Source organism: Misgurnus anguillicaudatus, chromosome 24, assembly GCF_027580225.2.
Source record: "Misgurnus anguillicaudatus chromosome 24, ASM2758022v2, whole genome shotgun sequence".
In the NCBI taxonomy this organism is placed as follows: Eukaryota; Metazoa; Chordata; class Actinopteri; order Cypriniformes; family Cobitidae; genus Misgurnus; species Misgurnus anguillicaudatus.
In genome coordinates, this window is record NC_073360.2 from 33,953,493 (window position 1) to 33,974,020 (window position 20,528).

At 42.7% G+C, this 20,528-nt stretch overlaps 1 long non-coding RNA gene across 1 annotated transcript; it reads right to left on the reverse strand.

Moving 5' to 3' along the window:
- Window positions 1-4,096: 4,096 nt before the first annotated feature.
- On the reverse strand, window positions 4,097-8,278 carry LOC141361432 (uncharacterized). Its single transcript, XR_012367500.1, has 4 exons — window positions 8,029-8,278; window positions 7,665-7,760; window positions 4,273-4,399; window positions 4,097-4,156 (listed from the first exon to the last, which is right to left on the reverse strand). It is a non-coding gene; the product is annotated as an uncharacterized lncRNA (long non-coding RNA).
- Window positions 8,279-20,528: the final 12,250 nt, after the last annotated feature.

Consider the following 20,528-nt stretch of genomic DNA (forward strand, 5'->3'; position numbering starts at 1 on the left):
ACTTACATATATATAATATATTCTTATATAATATATCATGATATATATTACTATGTAAATTTCACAATATATGGAGACACATTAAATATATTGTCATCTAATATATTGAGAAATATATTTTTGTTGCATAAGGGCAGTACACTTAGAGTACTACCTTATATAATGTGCATGTTTACAATTATAGTAAATCAACTTAAGGCATTTATGCACATAAAACAAATGCCACAAACGTTAGTTTACTATAAAAAGTCTACGTTAGTCTACATAAAGTCTAGTGAGTTATTTGCTCAACAGAAAGTCCTCAGAGCCTTCAGCCTGGATGGGTCGAGACCTCGCTGCCTTGCCAGTCGCTGAAGAGAATCATCATCCAGACAAAGCAAGATCTAAGCCTATGGCCACAGTAGCGCCCACCATAGGGGCCACCAGGGGACCAGGATTGGCAGAAACTCCCCCAGATAGAGATGCTGCTGCCCATACAAGTGCCTTGAAGGTGTCTTTCCTTTGGTGGACCAATGAGTTGGAGAAAGCAGGCAGGGCCAGAAGGAGAGCATGTGCCCTGATTTCCCAACAGTTGCCACACATCACCTCTAAATACTTAAGCATTAGTTAAGCAAAATAAAGCCATGGTTAATTTTCCTCACGATGATACTATAACTGTAAATATGGCTCACAATGGATATGAAATAAGAGTGTTTATATATAAAGCTAAATTTGTCTTGGCTCATCAAAAGTATTTCAAACCTGATGTTGCCCTTCAGTCAAAATTTTTTGCCTACCCCTGGTCCAACGGGTGGCACAATGTGGGAACAGCCACCCTAAAATGTGATTTCTGCCCCCACTGTCCCCCAGGCATCATTAAGCTGGAGTACTGTCAATCTGATGCCTATACTGTATGTCATTGGATAAGAGGGCTATCAGTTAATGCCTGATGATTAATTATATGTAAAGTTTGCATTTTCAGTTTAAAAAAAAAAAATCTTATAAAACTTTATAAATGGTATTTTTTTATATTTAACCGCTTTGTTGAATTTAATGCATTTAAGATTTGAGTGTTATGTGATCACATGATTTATACATGATTTGTGTTTTTTATGTAATATTACATGTAAAATTTTATAATCTTGCCAAAAGGGGTTTCGCCTGGGGTGTTAAAAGCAGCCCTGCTTAAAGCCAATAAAATTGTACTTTATTTTGTATTAACTCATGTTAATAGTTACAACTTTTGATTTAAAAAATGTATTCGTAAATGCTAAAAATAAAGGCAGGGTGCAGAATCTCTAATGCCAATGTTGACACTTGAAATCACCTAAATAAACACACCCCTACCCCAATAGAATCTGGACCTTCTTTTGATAGACCCGCCCCACACATATGCAACCCAGGCAACGATGTTGGTTTGTAGACACGCCCCTTACTGCTGATTGGCTACAAGTGTGTTTGGTAGTCGGCCCGACTCCCTTTTCCAGTGTTTTTCAAAAATCACGCACTCCGCCTTTAACATGAACTGAGATTATTAAATGTTGTAAATAATTAACAACATTTTTGTTGTCCTTGGTGTTTGGTAAAACAGCAACATATATGCACAAATCTGTGATTTTATTGCTCACGAAATTATGTACCTATAGTCACGTCATTTTTTATTCTTTTTCGTGATACTGTCACAAATTTTCAAATTTTTTCGTGATAATATCACAAATTTCTGTTGATGTCTCATTGTCACTTATTGGTTACTCAATTTGCTATTTTTTTACCATTGTCGCTCCGGTTTAGGGTTAGATTTACATAAAAAGACATCCTTACCCAAAGCCAACTCTAACCCTAATGCCAGGTGACAATGGTTGAAAATCAGAAAAAAATCAGAAAAAATTGTATAAACCAATACTTAAAGTGACATCCTAACGCAAACACCAAATCTATACCTAAACCAAATCCACAAGGGTTTTAAAATAAGAAAAAGCAGTTGAGTAAATACGTGACAATGACACATAAACAGAAATTCGTGATACAAAAAATGTGGAAATTTGTGACATGAAAAGAATAAAAAAATTACGTGACTACGTAGTGTAGAGACTGTGTAGTGTAAAAGTCAATGTTTTCTCCCATCACCCGGAAATGGCGGAAAAGAATAACACTTGACTTTTCCAATGTGGAAAATAATATGTCAATAAATTCCCCAATAGTGCATGTAAAGGTGAGATTGACTCAATCCCAAAAGGGCTTTAGATAAGAATCGGTTTTATTGGAGCAAACTAAATTTATGGGCCTTTTTGGGCCTAATAAATTAATAAAACATAATTACATGACAAAAGAAAAAGAACTAAGTAAGATAATTTGTGCTAAATACAACAAACAGCTACAACAAAACAAATTATTATTTTATACATTACAACAGTATGTCATTCATGTTGACTGCAAAGAATAATTTTAACTTAAACTTTAAACATTTTATTAAACTGGAAAATTATGCATTTTTAAAAAACATTTCCAAGTAGTAAAAACAGTCAAACACAAGATAACAAGATGCATGCAAAAAAAGTTTTAATGATAGCAATACAGCCTAAAAAATTGACCGTTCCCCAAAAATTAAAGCTTTCTCATTATTTCTCACCTTCATGTCATTTTATCCTTCTTTGTTCCTCAGAACTCAGACAGAATTTTTTTTTTAAAGTGTTGTTTTGGATTTTCTCATTACTATGGGAGTGGATGGTGACCTTCAAACTTTAAAATGACCCAAAAGTGTTAAAAAATAACTCGCCATGCATTTTAAGTGTCCTTAGGACATACAAAAGGTTTAGGTGAAAAGCAAACTAAAATATAATATAATGAAAGTCTTGACCTGTGTCACATTTCACATTCTCTATGCCTATAGCATTGTTTAGGCAGGATGTTTAAAGGCGGAGTCCACGATGTTTGAAAAACGGTTTGGAGAAGGAGACGGGCCGACTACCAAAACACACTTATAGCCAATCAAATCAAATCAAATGCCAGTTTGCGTATGTGTGGGGCGGGTCTATCAACAGAAGGTCCAGATTCTATTGGGGTAGGGGCGTGTTTGTTTAGGTGATTTCAAATATCAACATTGGCTTTCAAACATCATGGACTCCGCCTTTAATTTTAAATAATGTGTAACGAACAACAGTGATACAACAATAAAATAGAGACGTTAATGAGGAGCTCAGATGCAAAAGCCACTAAATGCCACCTCCGTCAAAAAATAAGATAATAATATTAATCAAATGCTCTTGTCACTTATTATACAACATCAAATACTTCAAAACTATTTATGACCGATATCAAGTGGAGTTATTTATTTAACACTTTTTGGTTTAACACTTTAAAAATCTTTGGGTTTGTAAGAACAAAGAGAAGAAATGAGGGTTTAAATGACATGAGAGTGAATAAATAATGTCAAAATAATGTTTTTTGGGGTGAACCCTTCCTTAAACATATCCAGTAAATGCACATCTAATACATTTCAAACCTTTTGTCAAAAATAAATGTGAAATGCTTTTTAAAGTTCATAAAACGCATTGCAAACAACTGCATACTTCCTTATGCCAAAATTTCCAATTCCTGAGAATTTGAATAAAGCCCCTCCTCGCCCTCATTCTGTTTTTGGTTTTCGGATCCTTCATTAGATATTTCAACTTGATCATCTTGATTCTTGGGGACTTTTCTTCCATTCATGTCCCTTTTGATCTCTGCATAGTCTGTGTTGGCCGTCTCCTCCTCTTCCTCATCAGGTTTCTTCTTCAGAAGCGAGTAATCGATTGCGGCATAATCAACATTTACCCCACCTGCTTCACTGTCCTCTGCTGGACCTGTCATCTCCACCTGTGTGCTTGACATCTCTACATCAAATTGGTTTTGAAGAGGCGTCTCTTCATTGGTCTGTTCACCGTTCACAGCTGAATCTATGTTCGTTTGCACCTCCTAAATCAAAGAGAACACGTTATAGGAAAACAAATAAAAAACATGAATGTCCTCATGTGCTGACCAAGTAGCTTGTTTTACGAAATACATTAACACAGTGAAAAATACAAGCCACTTTTTATTAAAAAAATAAATAAAAAAACAATCAGTTAAATGTCCTAAACCTGCCTCCAAATAAACTGCAGAGTCTGGTGGTACGGCAAGAACTTCAGGTTTTTTGGATCTGTGGAAAAGAAAAAAAATCAAAGCAAACTATGTCAAATGTGTAAAACATTGAACAAATGCATTTTGATGGATTTTGGTACTTTTTTTGTGACGGTAATAAAGTTAATATGTCACCTGTTGCAAGACACCCAACAACACAACACCACAGAGAAGAAGGCTGCTGAAATTGCGATTCCCACCAAAAACGTGTGTACTCTTGACAGCCCCAGACTTTGAAAAAAATCTTCTAAATTACTTACACCTGTAGTTGAATACACATATACTTCAGTGTTTGTCAAAAATTTATTTAGCATTACTTTAAACAAACATGCTAAGCTTATTCCCCAATACAGCCTTAACAGTTACTACCCCAAAAATCATAGGTCAATAAGGCCTAGTCCACATGTACACAGGTATTTTCACTCCTCCGTTACAAAAAGTCTGCACGTCCACATGGACATGTAAAAACCTAATATGAAGCACTGTCAAGAGCATGCCAAAACCAGCAGGTGGCGATATTTCTTTAACCATTAAGCCATGTTGGCCATCAAAAGTCATTTCAGAGTTTCCCCTCAGCACGTCACAGGCCAAAAAAATGCGGTTTTACTGGCTACATGATAACGCTGCAACAGAGTTTCTTAAAACCTTTAACCTGGCAGGAGTTTTTATAATAGTTTGGTTTTAGTCATCTGATACTTCGTTTGCATGTGAACAAACGGCCAAACCACATAAAAAAGGTACGTTTAAAATACCCGTGTACATGTGGACAGGCCCTAAGAATGTTTTTAATCATAAACCCCAGTCCTAAAGCTCCCCCTAAAGTCTGCTTGGTGAATAAAAAAATGATCTAGGAATATGTCTGGCTTGATCGATAAAGATTACATGTTAATTTTCTTAGGATGTTAGGTTTAGTGATCATTACATGGATTATTTCTAGTGGCATTCTTTAACTCTGTATCATTCACATTTCGATTGTCTGTGTCTTTTGGACTGCATGTAGCATTTGTTTTGACTTCATTTTCTGAGATACATATTTGCTTTAAAATTGGTTACTGGGGGTATTTTGTATCCTCTTCGCATTTATAACCTCCAGTCATATGTTTTGTTATGTGATAGTTGACAACAAGATGCATGCAAAAAAATTTAAAATGTATGCAAGCACAATTTTAGCAGCTTTTGGTAGCAGCTTAAAAAAGGATAGTTAAAAAAAATCTAATTTCTTACACTCTGGTCATTTGATCTTTGTTTGTTCCTCAAAACTCAAACATAGAATTAAAAAAAAGTGTTGTTTTGGGTTTTTTGGTTACTATGGGAGTGGATGGTGACCACCTCTTCAAACTTTAAAAGGACCAAAAGATAAAAAAAAAACTCTGTTTGCTATATATTTTTAGTGTTCTAAAGACATACAAAAGATTTAGGTGAAAAGTAAACTAAAATATAATCCATTATTGGATGTTTTCAGGAACAAATCGTGATTCAGCAAAAACGTTTTCATCAAAATTTCTTCTAAATTCAAGAAAACCTAAAACCATAACTTAGACTATAATCAAATACTAATTATAATGTGTATAATAATGTTGATATATAAAATGTACATGATTATATTTGATTTTATAATATTTTCTATTATATTATTATACATGATCTATATTATTATTGTATGCATTATATTATACATTATTATAGCCTACTTATTTTTTCTACACATATAAAGAAGATGCACGTAATGATAAATCTTCACGCTTTCCTTCCTCACTTTTTAAATCTCTATATGAAAGTTTCTGCTTAATGCCTATGTCATGTAAATGTAATGAGAAGTCCAAACATCGATCACTTCATCTGTCTGTTTTATTTTAGATACAGATGCACGTCTCTGTCATATGAATTAAATGTCATATTTGTTAACGCATCCAATGGTCGGTGGGCAGCACTGGCTTCCTCCAGCGACAGCAAAACTTACCAAATAAAAAATGCAAAGCAAAACGGAACTTTACCGATAATAAATATGATCATGGATTTTTGTTTGAGCTCTTTTGTTTCTATGACAAACTGCTCTAAAATTTTCTGTGAACCAGCGCTGCGCTGCGGAAAGCCCTTATATGGAGCTGGTTTGGGCGTGTTTTATGCAAATTACCAACCTTGTGCACGCGGCGCTCATGTAGAACACTCCAAATTCACTAACGTAAAAACAAGTATAAGAATAAATGAATGTGCATATGCACGTGTTGTGTACTAGGCTAAAAGTTTTTGTGAGAAGTTCAAGTCTACGTATAAATATGAAAAATGTACGCAGTTATTAGTGTATGAGACCCACTGATATTAACCAAATGCTCTCATCACATATTATACATTTGTTAAATACTTTAGCTTCCAGGCCTTATGTTGCGTTCACACCAGCCGCGGTAGAGGCGTCAAGCGTGAGTGATTTCAATGTTAAGTCAATGTAAAGACGCGTTTACTGTACATGCATCTGGAGGTCTCGCGGCGCGAATGAAGTGTTTGGCGTGGCGAGGTAGACGCAAAGTACGTTCCTGGAGAAACACGCAAGTTGAAAAATCTGAACTTTGGTGGAAAATCGCTCCGCGTTAATCAATCAGGAGCTTGCTCTAGTTGTTACATGAAGCGAGCGAGTCGCAGAATCCACTCCCATGACGCAAATTTCCGTGTGAATGCCTCAAATGACTAGAATTTCACGCGCAAATGAAGCGAGTAAACTCAAAAGCGTCCAACTACATGCCAATAGTGTGTTTTTGCCGCCTCTACCGCATTTGGTGTGAATCCAGCATTAGAAATACTGGTTTGTTAACAGAATCTATTAAGAGTCTGATTAAAAATGCTAATTTACAAGAAAACAGGTCAGGTGCAGTTTAGATCTCCAAATGTCCTCAGGACACCTACAATAAATGACAGAAGTTAAGTGGAGTTATTTATTTAACACTTTTTGGTTAGTTTGAAGCTTGTAGGGTTTTGAAAGATACACCTCTGTCACCAACCCGTCCCATAGTAACCAGAAAACCAAAAACAACACTTTAAAAATATTTCCGCCAAAAATCATAAATCATAGGTCAATAAGGCCTAGTCCACACATACACGGGTATTTTTATAAACTACGTTTTCCCATGCTCATAAACACACAAAAACTTGATATGAAGTGTTGTCAATGGTACGCCAAACATATAAATGGCGATCTATCTTTAACAGTTAAGCCATGTTGGCCAATCAGAAGCCATTGCAGAGTTTCTTATCACTATGTCACAGGCCAAAAAGTCTGGTTTTACATGACAACACTGCAGCCGGAGTTTTTAAATCTTTACCCTGGCAGGAGTTTTTATAAAAGTTTGGTTTTAGTCACCTGATACGGCGTTTGCGTGTTGAAAGGTACGTGTAAAATACCTGTGTACATGTGGACAGGGCCTAAGAATGTTTTAATTCTCAACCCCAGAAATGTTGATCCAGGAATTTGTCTGACTCGATCAATAAAGATAACATGTTAATTTGCTTAGGATGTTAGATGCAGTGATCATTACCTGTTTTATTTTCAGTAGTATTCTGTGACTCTGTAGGATTCACGGTCTGATTCACATCATTTGTGCTGGCTGTCGAATTTGTTGTAAATTCATTTACTGTATATGGGTTAAGATGAGATACATATTTGGATATTGATGGTATTTTGTAAAGTACATATAGAGCTCTTCGCATTTATAACCTACAGTCATATGTTTTGTTATGTGATAGTTCAAGACAACATGTTTCATGTAAGTGCTGTATAAATGGATATGACACATCTGCACAGCATTTAACAGTCTGTATAAGCACATCTATAGATAGATATGTATATTTAATCATGCCTTTTCTAGTAGTTTAAATAAAAATGTAGACTGGGAAACTTACATATCACTTTTATGGTCCTACTCATGTTTGTGTTTCCATATGTCGCTTCACATTCAATAGTTGCTTTGTGTAATTCAGCAGTTGGCATGATGGTCAAAGTGGAGACGTAAAGGCTTTGGGAGTGTGTAAATGTGAAATTTTTCAATTTGATGCTTTTTTCATTTTGCTTGATCCACCATGAGATATCAGGTGGAGTTTTAGGGCATGGAGCAGGAGCTGAACAGCTCAGATTTGCCTGCTTGCCTTCTATAATAGAATGGTTGCTTATTACAGGCTTATCTGCAAAGAGAAGGAGAGGTAAGCCATTAATCAAACAGACATATAGACAAGAGATCTAAACGTTATTAACTCATTTACTGACAGAATCAGCTAATTTAACTTGAATTGAGGAACAAATTCACTTAGTGCACTTAGCAGTAAGTAAACTTCTTTATTTAGGAAACGACATTATGTACAGCTGACATTATAAAATCTTGGGCAAAATGAGTTTATCATTGCTGACAGAATTGCAGGAATTAAAAGACAAGAATATTTTATAAGCTTATAACATTAACAAACATTAGCAACATTACCTTGAATGATTATTTGAAATCCAGGGTTGTATGTGTATGACTTAGCTCCCTCCACTCTGAACGTATATTCTCCTTCATTTTCTGCTCTGATATTGTTTATATTGATGTTGCATTTGTTTTTGTTTTTGTCTAGATCACACTTTATAACTTTTGTTTTCTCTGTTACTTCATTGCATTGGTTTGTTTCTTTACACTGATACAACTGCAGGTTCTCAGGCTTTGCTTTATTTGGATTAGTGAAGGTACATGAAATGACAACACATAATCCTGGCACTGCAGTCACTTCTGCTGGAGTTAAGCTGATGCCCCAGTCATTGATTTCTGCACCTTGAATAATAATGTGTGGTTATTTATAGTTCAGTATTATTTATTCTCACATACATTTAATACAAAAATGTCAAGTTAATCTGAAACGTATTAAAATATTATTCTAAGAATACGTACCTTGACACAAAATATTTAATATCATCATAAAGAGGATTATACTTGAGATGATATGCATTTTTTATTTGTGTTCCAGAGATCTGCACAGAATAAAGTTCAGAGGACGTTTTAAACAAAACTTATATACTAGAATTTAATTGTATGGATAGCATTAAAATCTGAGTCTTACCTTATCCTCGTGTGAACTTCTTCAGACTGCTCTGAGAAACTTCAATAATAAGAACTTGCAGATCTCTTGTTGAGCATTCACACTTCCTCTGATGTGTCACTTCCTTGTTAAGCTGTCTTCATAAAAAGTACACATTGCAACATTTGTAGAAGTGGAACAGCAGCAGAACCGATTATTTTATAATTTTTAAAATATTCTTAATTGTTTGATGTTTCTTCAAATGAATTTGTGCCGATGTGCACTTAAATAAAAATACAAATCTCTATATTCACTGTTTATTTTTCATTTAACGTTTGACACACATCACTGCCCCACCCCTTCTTTAATGTCTTTACATTTTTTGCCTAAATATGGCTATACTGTATGTGTTTTGATGTGACCGAGATCCAAAAAACAAATTCTTTTTATCAATGCATTTACTGCTTTCATAATGAAGCTGCAGTTATTTGAATATTTCAGGTTCAAGCAACTTAATCCATTTTGTTTTAAAATCTTTTGATCCCCTCTTTCTACTTTTATTTTTTATTTCATCACAGTGGAATATTTCAGTTTCATATTGCTCTTTTTATACACTCATACCACATCATGTTTCTAACAAGTGTTAACCTTCCGGTCGCTATCATGAAGCCAACATGGAAGTGACTTAAAATGCAATTCATTGACTGGCTGCTAGAGACAGCTCGAAAATGGAGTAAATTCCATAGGACCCCCATGTTTAAATGCCCAACTTTACAGCAGAAATACATATGTTTACAGCCTGGAACAAAAAGTGGCGGTGTGGCTTGAGTGACATAAGTGAGAAAAAAGTTTTTTAAAAAGTACTAAAATATTACATGTTTTTAGAGCTTTTTTTACTTTTTCCAAGGGGTACTGTATAATTTGAAATTATTTGTAAAATGTGATAGATTTGGTTTCCACCTCTTTATAATTTCCGGTTATCTGCGAGTGATGCACAATGATGCACTGCCAAGATGGCGATGGTGTGTGGTTCGTAATTTAAAAATATATGTGTTCGGCGTGTTAAAATTTAGGATCAGGGTTTTTGGGGGTACTTTTGCATCATAATACGGGAGTATATTGGAGTGATTTATTTATTTTGCTATTTCCTTATGGCAATTGGACTTGGAAGCAGATTGGCTTTAAAAATGCTTTTCAGAAACCTACGGGTGACGTCACAGACACTACGCCCATATTTTTTACAGTCTATAATGAGGTTTGCTCTGTTTGGATAAGTAAAGGTAGGCAACATGGAATGAGCGCACATACTCCAGACACTGCAGTCACTTTTGATGGAGTAAAAGTGATTCTCCAGACCACTTTTTTGGGCCTTAAATAAGGAATAAAATTATAAAATTACTGGAAATATGAAATCAGATCATGAAAACCTGAAACAACACTGCAACTCAAAAATGCATACAAAACTATTTAATATCATCAGAGGATTATACAACATAAATAATATGCATTTTGCACAGTATTGCAAAGATCTGCACAGCAAAGTAAAATACATTGGTTTCCTCTATTTTGTCACTTTTTTCTAAAATAAGTTTTCACAAATGGGAAGTGGCTGCATGTTAAAAATGCAGAAAGAAGAACACAGCAGTGATAAAACAAAAAGTGCACAGTAGCGGGGTTTGCACGTTGCTATATCATATGCAAATGTAGTTTATAATTGCTGTAAGTGTCAGATCGACACTTCACGAACAGATCATGTGTTGATCTGAATCTGATAGTGTGCGTGATAACATTTCTGCTAAATGTGTTAAAATTGAGCTAAAGATTTAGTAGGGAGAGAAATAATAGAAGCCAAACCCATTTGCTGAGGTTTAAAATTTTGAATTATTTGTTTTTCTACTTATTGTAAAATTTCAGGAAGATGAGGAAATGTTAGTTGATGTCACATTTTGATTATGCAGGTGGTTTGAATGGCTGCACAATATTGAGGGAACCTCCAAAATGCAATTACTTGCTAAATAGCAGCAATATGATAACGCTTTAAAGGAAAACACCATCGTTTTTCAATACTTTACTATGTTCTTACCTCAACTTAGATGAATTAGGCTAATAAATACCTATCTTTTTTCAATGTGTGCACTTCATCTTTGTACGGTACCTTGTGAATGTGTTAGCATTTGGCCTAGCCCCATTCATTCCTATGGCTCCAAACAAAAGTTTTGTTTTGTACCACCATACTTACTCGTGTAACTACTCATGTAACAGTCTTTAAATAGGGAAAACATGGAAGTGTTTGGTGGCTTCTAAATTTATCCCTGTTTTGGAGCTATAGGAATGAATAGGGCTAGGCTAAATGCTAACACATTTACAAGGTGCTGTACAAACATATCACATGTTGAAAGTGAGACATTTTGATTTCATGAGAGCTACACATTCCAAAAAAGTTGGGACAGGTAGCAATAAGAGACAAGACAATTTAAATGTACATATAAGGAACAGGTGAAGGACCAATTTGCAACTGATTAAGTCAATTGGCAACATGATTGGGTATAAAAAGAGCCTCTCAGAGTGGCAGTGTCTCTCAGAGGTCAAGATGGGCAGAGAATCACCAATTCCCCCAATGCTGCAGCGAAAAATAGTTTTCTGAGTTTCTCAGAGAAAACTTGCAGTGTTTAAAGTTATCCACATCTACAGTGCATAATACCATCCAAAGATTCAGAGAATCTGGAACAATCTCTGTGCATATGGGTCAAGACCGGAAAACCATATTTGATGTCCGTGATCTTCATACAGGAATGCTACTGTAATGGAAATCACAACATGGGCTCAGGAATACTTCCAGAAAACATTGTCGGTGAACACAATCCACTGTGCCAGCTAAAACTCTATAGGTCAAAAAAGTAGCCATATCTAAACATGATCCAGAAGCGCAGGTGTTTTCTCTGGGACTAGGCTTATTTAAAATGGACTTTGGCAAAGTGGAAAACTGTTCTGTGGTCAGACGAATCAAAATTTAAAGTTCTTTTTGGAAAACTGGACGCCATTTCATACAGACTAAAGAGGACAAGGACATCCCAAGTTGTTATTAGCGCTCAGTTCAGAAGCCTGCATCTCTGATGGTTTGGGGTTGCATGAGTGCGTGTGGCATGGGCAGCTTACACATCTGGAAAGGCACCATCAATCCTGAAAGGGTTATCCAAGTTCTCGATCAACATATGCTCCCATTCAGACATCGTCTCTCAGGGAAGACCTTGCATTTTCCAACATGACAGTGCCAGACCACATACAGTACTGCATCAATTACAACGTCAAGACTGCGTAGAAGAAGGATCCGGGTACTGAAATGGCCAGCCTGCAGTCCAGATCTTTTTTAACCCATAGAAAAGATGTGACAAAGAAGACCTAAGACAGTTGAGCAACTAGAAGCCTGTATTAGACAAGAATGGGACAACATTCCTATTCCTAAACATTGGTCCTCCTCCAACTGTTCCTTATAAGTACATTTAACTTTTCTGGCCTTTTAATGCTACCTGTTCCAACTTTTTTTGGACTGTGTAGCTCTCATGAAATCCAAAATGAGCCAATATTTGGCATGACATTTCAAAATGTCTCACTTTCAACATTTGATATGTTATTTATATTCTATTGTGAATAAAATATAAGTTTAAGAGATTTGTAAATTATTCCATTCCTTTTTTTAATTTCTACAGTGTCCCAACTTTTTCTGATTTGGGGTTGTATTAATTAATCTAAGTTAAGGTATGAATGTCACCACTAGGGGCTGGCTGTGTTTGACTAAGCCACGCCCCTTTTTAACTCCCACCTCGAGGAGGTCCCCAAAGCCGGCCCAATGACCAGACAAACACGGAAACAGGTGAGTAAAATTTAAAACAAGCTTTATTGAATTTAAATACTTAAAAGGACTGGGGAAATTGGGGAAGGGAAATTTAAAACTAATAGGCTTCTTCTCCTCCCTTCAGGGAGACTACAGCCACGGGCAGACAGGGACAAGAGCAACAGGGGTGCCAACCACCATCAACGGGGAAAGAGGGAAACGTCAGGCTCCCGCCTGGACCCTGTTAGCCGTGGCGCCCTCCTTCTTCTCTCCTGGAGGCAGACAATTTTGGTGTGACTGGTAGAGGTCTTTCCCACTGTCCGTGCCCAATGGTTCACTCTCGCCTTCCTCTTTCTCCACAGGCGGCCACTAGGACAACAAAGACACTGTTACTGGACTACGAACGTTTCTCACCGGCTCCGCTGCTTACAGCTTTTCTGGGTAGGTATCACGTTCACAGTCGGCTCTTTACTGATTCACTCTCGTTTTCCTCTCTCTCTCCACAGGTGATCACTAGGGCACAGAAACACTGTTACTGAACTTTGAATGTTTCTCACCGGCTCCGCTGCTTACAGCTTTCTGGGTAAGTATCGCGTTCACAGTCGGTTCTTCAATGATTCACTCTCGTTTTCCTCTCTCTCTCCACAGGTGATCGCTAGGGCACAGAAACACTGTTACTGAGCTTTGAATGTTTCTCACCGGCTCCGCTGCTTACAGCTTTCTGGGTAGGTATCACGTTCACAGTCGGCTCTTTACTGATTCACCCTCGTTTTCCTCTCTCTCTCCACAGGTGATCGCTAGGACACAGAAACACTGTTACTGAACTTTGAATGTTTCTCACCGGCTCCGCTGCTTACAGCTTTCTGGGTAAGTATCACGTTCACAGTCGGTTCTTCAATGATTCACTCTCGTTTTCCTCTCTCTCTCCACAGGTGATCGCTAGGACACAGAAACACTGTTACTGGACTTTGAATGTTTCTCACCGGCTCCGCTGCTTACAGCTTTCTGGGTAAGTATCACGTTCACAGTCGGCTCTTTACTGATTCACTCTCGTTCTCCTCTCTCTCTCCACAGGTGATCGCTAGGACACAGAAACACTGTTACTGAACTTTGAATGTTTCTCACCGGCTCCGCTGCTTACAGCTTTCTGGGTAAGTATCACGTTCACAGTCGGTTCTTCAATGATTCACTCTCGTTTTCCTCTCTCTCTCCACAGGTGATCGCTAGGACACAGAAACACTGTTACTGAACTTTGAATGTTTCTCACCGGCTCCGCTGTTTACAGCTTTCTGGGTAGGTATTACGTTCACAGTCGGTTCTTCAATGATTCACTCTCGTTTTCCTCTCTCTCTCCACAGGTGATCGCTAGGACACAGAAACACTGTTACTGAACTTGAATGTTTCTCACCGGCTCCGCTGCTTACAGCTTTCTGGGTAAGTATCGCGTTCACAGTCGGTTCTTCTGTAGGTCAGCAGGGGGGCGAAGGTCACACACCACCTCGCCGGGTCGAGCGCTGCCCTATCCCCACTGTCCGTAGGCCGATCAAATCCCGGATAGGGGCGCCCTTTCGTAGAGACCACGGGGGCGGCAGACCCTTTCGCCTCCGACTCTGCGACAAATGCAAACACAGGTAAGCTTACACCACGAATGCTTCTAGTATTTTACTCACAGTCCTTGACAGCTCTTGGTCTGCGTCTCTTCGTACTCTGAAAACAGCGCACAGCATATGGTGGCAATAAGGTCTGAGGTCGTTGGCCCCTCCGTCCTCCGCCCAGTGGAGAGAATGGATGGTGCGGGGCTTCTCTGACAAGACACACAGCAACCCACAGCAAATACACAGCACCACTCTAACGTGAAAAAGCTTATGATTTGTAAAGTCTCACTCACCACACTGTAAGTGCAACACCACAAGGGAAACACCCGATGTCCTCCACTGCGCTTGGGGCTAACATAGAGGCGATGGCAAACACGACCAGACCAAAGTCGCGGTGCTGTGGCTGTATGGACGTATGCTTCTAGCGGCTCGCCCACCACGCTAATTATAGGGGTAGGGCCGCCTTCCTAGTCAAGGAGGACTCCAACGATCACACAATGTAAGTTTCTGCCAGTTATGCTACACCAACGGACATACTCACAGCGGATAGCCTTTGTTTACGTTGTGCAACGAGGTCAAATCCCTTCTCGCTTTACTCCTTCCAAAATACTAGTTGGACCAGAGTTCCTTTCTACCCGTAGGGTTATTCGTTAAATCCAGCCGGTCCACCGTACTGCAACAAGAGAGGGGGGAAGAGAGAGAAATATAGCCAGCCACCACGTCTAACAATGAGCACAGCTCCGTTCCTCAGCACACACTAGACCCCCAACTGTCATCTAACTGTGCTTTTTATACTTCTCTTTACACTCCAGTTATCCAATTACCCGGCGATCTCTTTAACTAGGCACAGCTGTGTCCAATCGGCTGATTACAACCTTCGTGGAGCGGCCCGATGTCCGGTGTTTCTATTTTTCCGGTCGGGGCGGAAACATCCGGGCGGAACCAAACTTCTTCAACTTTTGGTTCCGCCCTAAAAAGTCGTCACCCCGTGACATCCTCCCCCGCCAATGCATTCTAGTCCCTGGAATGCCTTTGAGTAGTCCACTCACCATAGCGGGAAGGGGGCCGGCCACGGTTCTCCCGTTGGGAGCGCCTCACAGGGGAGTCAGGTTCGGCGGGCTCGGGCACAACCTCAGGTTGTCTTTGGGCGGCCGGGGGTTCGGCTGGCTCTGGTGCTGGTCCTGGCTGCCTCTGGGCGGCCGGGGGTTCAACTGGCTCAGGTGCTAGTTCTGGCTCTCCTGGGGCGGCCGGGGGTGGTGCCACCACGGGTAAGCCTGGTACCACAGCCCATCCTTCCATCCAGGGGGCCGTCGGTGCCGGCTCCGCAACTACCTCCTCCGTAACCTCGGGATAATTTGGACAAGGGCGAATCATGTTTCGGTGTACCACCCGTTCCGGGCCGGCCTTTCCTTCCGGCCGGATGGTATACACCGGCTGGCCCGGTCTCTGCTGCCTGCAGACTACGTACGGGGTGGCCTCCCAACGGTCGCTCAACTTTCCTTTGCCTTGCCGCCGGTTGTCTCGTACCAAGACTCTCTCTCCTGGTAACAAGGGGGCTTCCCGGGCCGTCCGGTCGTACAACCGCTTGTTCTTTTCTCCTGTGGCCCGTATTTTCTGGGATACCTGCTCGTAGGCAAAGTGCAGCCGTTGGTGGTGGCGCCCCACCCATTCCGTCACGCTTCCTTCCTCCTGGCCCGCGGCCGCTCCCAGGACCAGGTCCGTCGGCATCCGCACATGCCTACCGAACATCAGATAAGTGGGGGCATACCCCGTCGTACTATGAATGCTGTTATTATAAGCTTGTAAGAGGTTCGGTAGAGCACTCACCCAATCACTCTGCTTCCGTTGATCCAAGGTCCCTAAGAGCCCCAACAGGGTTTGATTAAACCTCTCGCAACAGCCGTTTCCTTGAGGGTGATATGACGTCGTATGGGTCTTCGTGCACCCATACAGCTGGCATAATTCCCGGATCACCTTTGATTCGAAATTTGCCCCTTGGTCTGAGTGTAAGAACTCTGGACATCCGAACGTTTGGAAGACGTGCCGCCACAAAGCCGTTGCGGTGGTACTTGCCGTCTGATCGAGGGTGGGGACTGCCCATGCATACTTCGTAAACAGGTCGGTGATTACTAAAATGTTCGGATAGCGGTCCTGTGGCCGGCCCAGGGTCAGGAAATCCATCGCCATGATGTGAAGGGGGGCTTTGGCACATATGGGTATCATCGGCGCTCGGGCCTCTCGTCGAGATTTAAATAACATACACCTGGGGCAAGCTTGGACCAAGCTACGTACTGATGCTTCCAGCCCCGGCCAGTAGAAGAACCTGCGCAGCAGCGATGCGGTCCGTTCCTGTCCCTGGTGCCCCAGCTGGTCATGGTAGGCAGACACCAGGGCTGCTGTTTGGTCGGCGGGCACCACGATCTGGCGCACCTCCTCGCCCAGCTTCGGATCACTAACTTTTCGGCAAAGCACCCCTTCCTGTATCTCCAGCTTGTCCCACTGTCCCAGCAGTCTTTTCCCCATCTCTGTCTGGGTCAGCCTCTCGGACGACGTTGGCCGCCGGCCTTGCTCCACCCACATCTTCACCTGCCATAAATCCTGATCCTGGGCCTGTCTTTCCTTCCACCGGCAGGGGTCCCAACCCCAGCTCCCGGGTACCGCCTCCTGCTGGCCTCCTGGTGCTTCCACGACCCCTATCAGATAGCCTTCCCCCTGGCTTTCCTCTTCTTGGCCATCACAGCAACCGGGGCTGTCCACCTCTGGCAATCGGGACAAGACATCCGCGTTCGTGTGTTCCCGCCCGGGCCGATACTGCAGTTGGTAATCGAAATTGGCAAGTTGTGCCACCCAGCGCTGCTCCACAGCCCCCAACTTCGCTGTCTGTAAATGTACCAGAGGATTATTGTCTGTAATCACCGTTACCTTAGCACCCCAGAGGTAGTCTTTGAACTTCTCACTCAGGGCCCACTTCAGGGCCAGCAGTTCCAGTTTGAATGAGCTGTAGTTCGCATCGTTCCTCTCCGCTGGGTGGAGGCTTCGGCTTGCGTAGGCGATCACCCGTTCCGTACCCGCTTGTCGTTGGGCCAAGACTGCTCCCAGCCCCAAGTTGCTAGCGTCTGTATACAAGAGAAATGGTTGGGTAAAGTCTGCATAGGCCAAGATAGGAGCCTGTAACAATTCCTGTTTCAATCTCTGAAATGCCCCCTCACAGAACTCATCCCAATCAATAGGGGGTGACCCCCGTCCCCGGTTTCGCCCTGTGCCGACCAATAGCTGGTTAAGTGGCTTGGCAATCTTTGAAAAATCTTTTATGAACCGTCTGTAGTATCCCACAAACCCTAGAAATGACCGCACTTGCCTCACAGTCTTGGGTGCACTCCAATCTCTTACCGCGGAGACCTTCCCAGGGTCTACGGCCACCCCAGCAGCGCTGACCACGTGGCCCAGGAACTGGACTTCCCGCCTCAACAGATGGCATTTGTCGGGTTGCAACTTCAGCCCATATTTCTCCATCGCCTGGAAAACCTCTTCGAGGTGTCGGAGGTGGGAATCGAAATCTGGGGAATACACAATTACATCATCCAAATATACCAAGACTGACTCCATTAACTGACCTCCAAGACAGCGCTGCATGAGGCGTTGGAACGTGGCCGGAGCGTTACAGAGCCCGAAAGGCATCCGTTCCCACTCGAATAGTCCGAACGGGGTCGTAAAGGCGGTCTTCTCTCTATCGGCCTCGGCCACTGGCACCTGCCAATATCCACTGGCCAGATCCAGAGTGGAGTACCAAGCAGACCGTGTGAGACCGGCAAGGGAGTCTTCAATCCGGGGTAGGGGAAAAGCGTCTTTCTTGGTCACCAGGTTAAGCTTCCGATAGTCCACACAAAACCTCCAAGCTCCTGACTTTTTCTGCACAAGTACGATGGGGGCTGCCCATGGGCTACTGCTTTCCCGGACGACGCCTCGCTCCAGCATACCCTGCAATAGTGAGCGTACCTCTGTATACAAGGTGGGTGGGATCGGCCGGTACCTCTCTCTACTGGGTCCTGCATCTCCAGTCGGTATATGATGTTCCACCACCTTAGTGCACCCATAATCCTCCTCGTGTCTTGCAAACACATGTTGCCATTTCTGAAGGAGGGCTTGGAGTCTTTGTGTCTGCGCCTGTTCCAACTCTTCCCCTTGCAGGGACTCACCTGCCAAGTGCCTCGGCACGTCCCTCCCCCCGTTGTTCGAAGGGGCTTCCATCTGGGTCAGGGCCACCTCGATGACAGTGGGGCACACCTGACGGAAACTAACATCTCTCTCCTCCCTCACCTGATGGGGCGCAACCCCCGTTAATCGGGCCAGCCGCTGGTGTCGGTGTAAGTGTACTGGGTAGGGGTGGTCATTTCGGACCTTCACAGGGACCCTCCCCCGGCGGACCGCCGCTAGGCCTCGTGCCACTTCCACTTGGGGGCAATCGGCGTGAGGTTCAACCAATACCCATTCTTCGGGGCCAACTCCTCGGGGGGCTACTCTCACCCACACCATGGCCTCACTCCTAGGGGGGATAGACAGAGCAAAGCGACACATCACTCTTCCTACCTCTTCCCGGCCTCTGCGGACCTGGGTCATCTGGACCCGACGACAGTCGGCTACTACTTGCTCCCATAGGGGCCTCTCGACAGGGGAGATCCTAGGGCCGGGCTTAGCCCGAAATAACTCCTCCCAACATTCGGAGAGGACGTTCATACCTAATAGGGCTCGATGGACACCCAAACATCTGTCCTCCACGATAATCACTCCTTTTTGGGGAACCAACACCCCATGAACTTCTAAGTCCGTCAGCCGGTAGCCAATGTAAGGGATCTCTAGGCCGTTGGCGCCCCGCAACCTCAGCCAGGGGGCCTCCCCTCCTTGGGTACTCTGCTTCCCAAATACTTCCTGCGAGAGACTTTCCGCAAACAATGTCACTTGAGAGCCCGTATCTACTAGGCACTGTACTGTCTTGCCACATACCTTCACCTCCGCCATTGGGCTGTGCCCAACCATCTGGTCTCTAGAATTATCACGTCTTCCAGGGTCTTCTCTAGGGGTCCCGGCCACACGACCCACTGTGGCCGGTCGTCTTAAAAACCCCCCTCCGATGCCCTGCGAGGCCCACACTGGCGACTATAATGCCCTGGTTCTCCACAACGATTGCAGATTGGCCGCCCTTGGTCATCCCACTCGAAGCGGGGCCGGTTCAAACGATTCGGGCGTCCCGGTGGCTCTCGGCCCCTCTCAGAGTAAACTCGCTCTCGGGGTGCCGGCCTCGGTTCCTCTCGCGCCCTACTTTGGCGAAGTTCTCCCAAGAGGGTCTTAGATAGTTCCGACATCTGCTCTCGGACATCTTTCAACAACTCTACCCTCAGGGCTTGCTTCCAATCTGCGTGTTCAGGTGGCGCTGCTGTGTTTCCACTTACCGCTGCACATACAGGGGTTTCGGTTACTTCGACCTCATCACCCTCCAGGGCCAGCGCCTCCTTCTTTAGATCTTCGAAGGTAAGCCCGGGGTCCCTCCGAAACTGGACCCTCAGACTTTGTCTCACGGGGCCTTCTTTCATCCCCAGGAGGAACTGGTCGCGTAACAAAGCCTCTCCATCTCCTAGCCCATGGTCTCGTCGGGCTTGCAGGCGAGTGAACTGCTCCCGCAGCCTGAGGGCAAAAGCTCGGATAGGTTGTCGGGGGCCTTGCTTACAATTAAAAAATTGTGAACGGAGGACAGCTACGGGGGTATGGTCACCATATTGTTCAGCAAGGAACTGGAACACAGTCTGGGCGGTGGCTCTAATTGCTTCGGGGGCGGCTTGTACCTCTCGCCGTGCTTCTCCTTCTAGGGAGTTCAACACAAATTGGAGCCGCTGGGCGGCGCTAAGGCCCTGCAAGTCGGCCAAGTACTCCAGTTG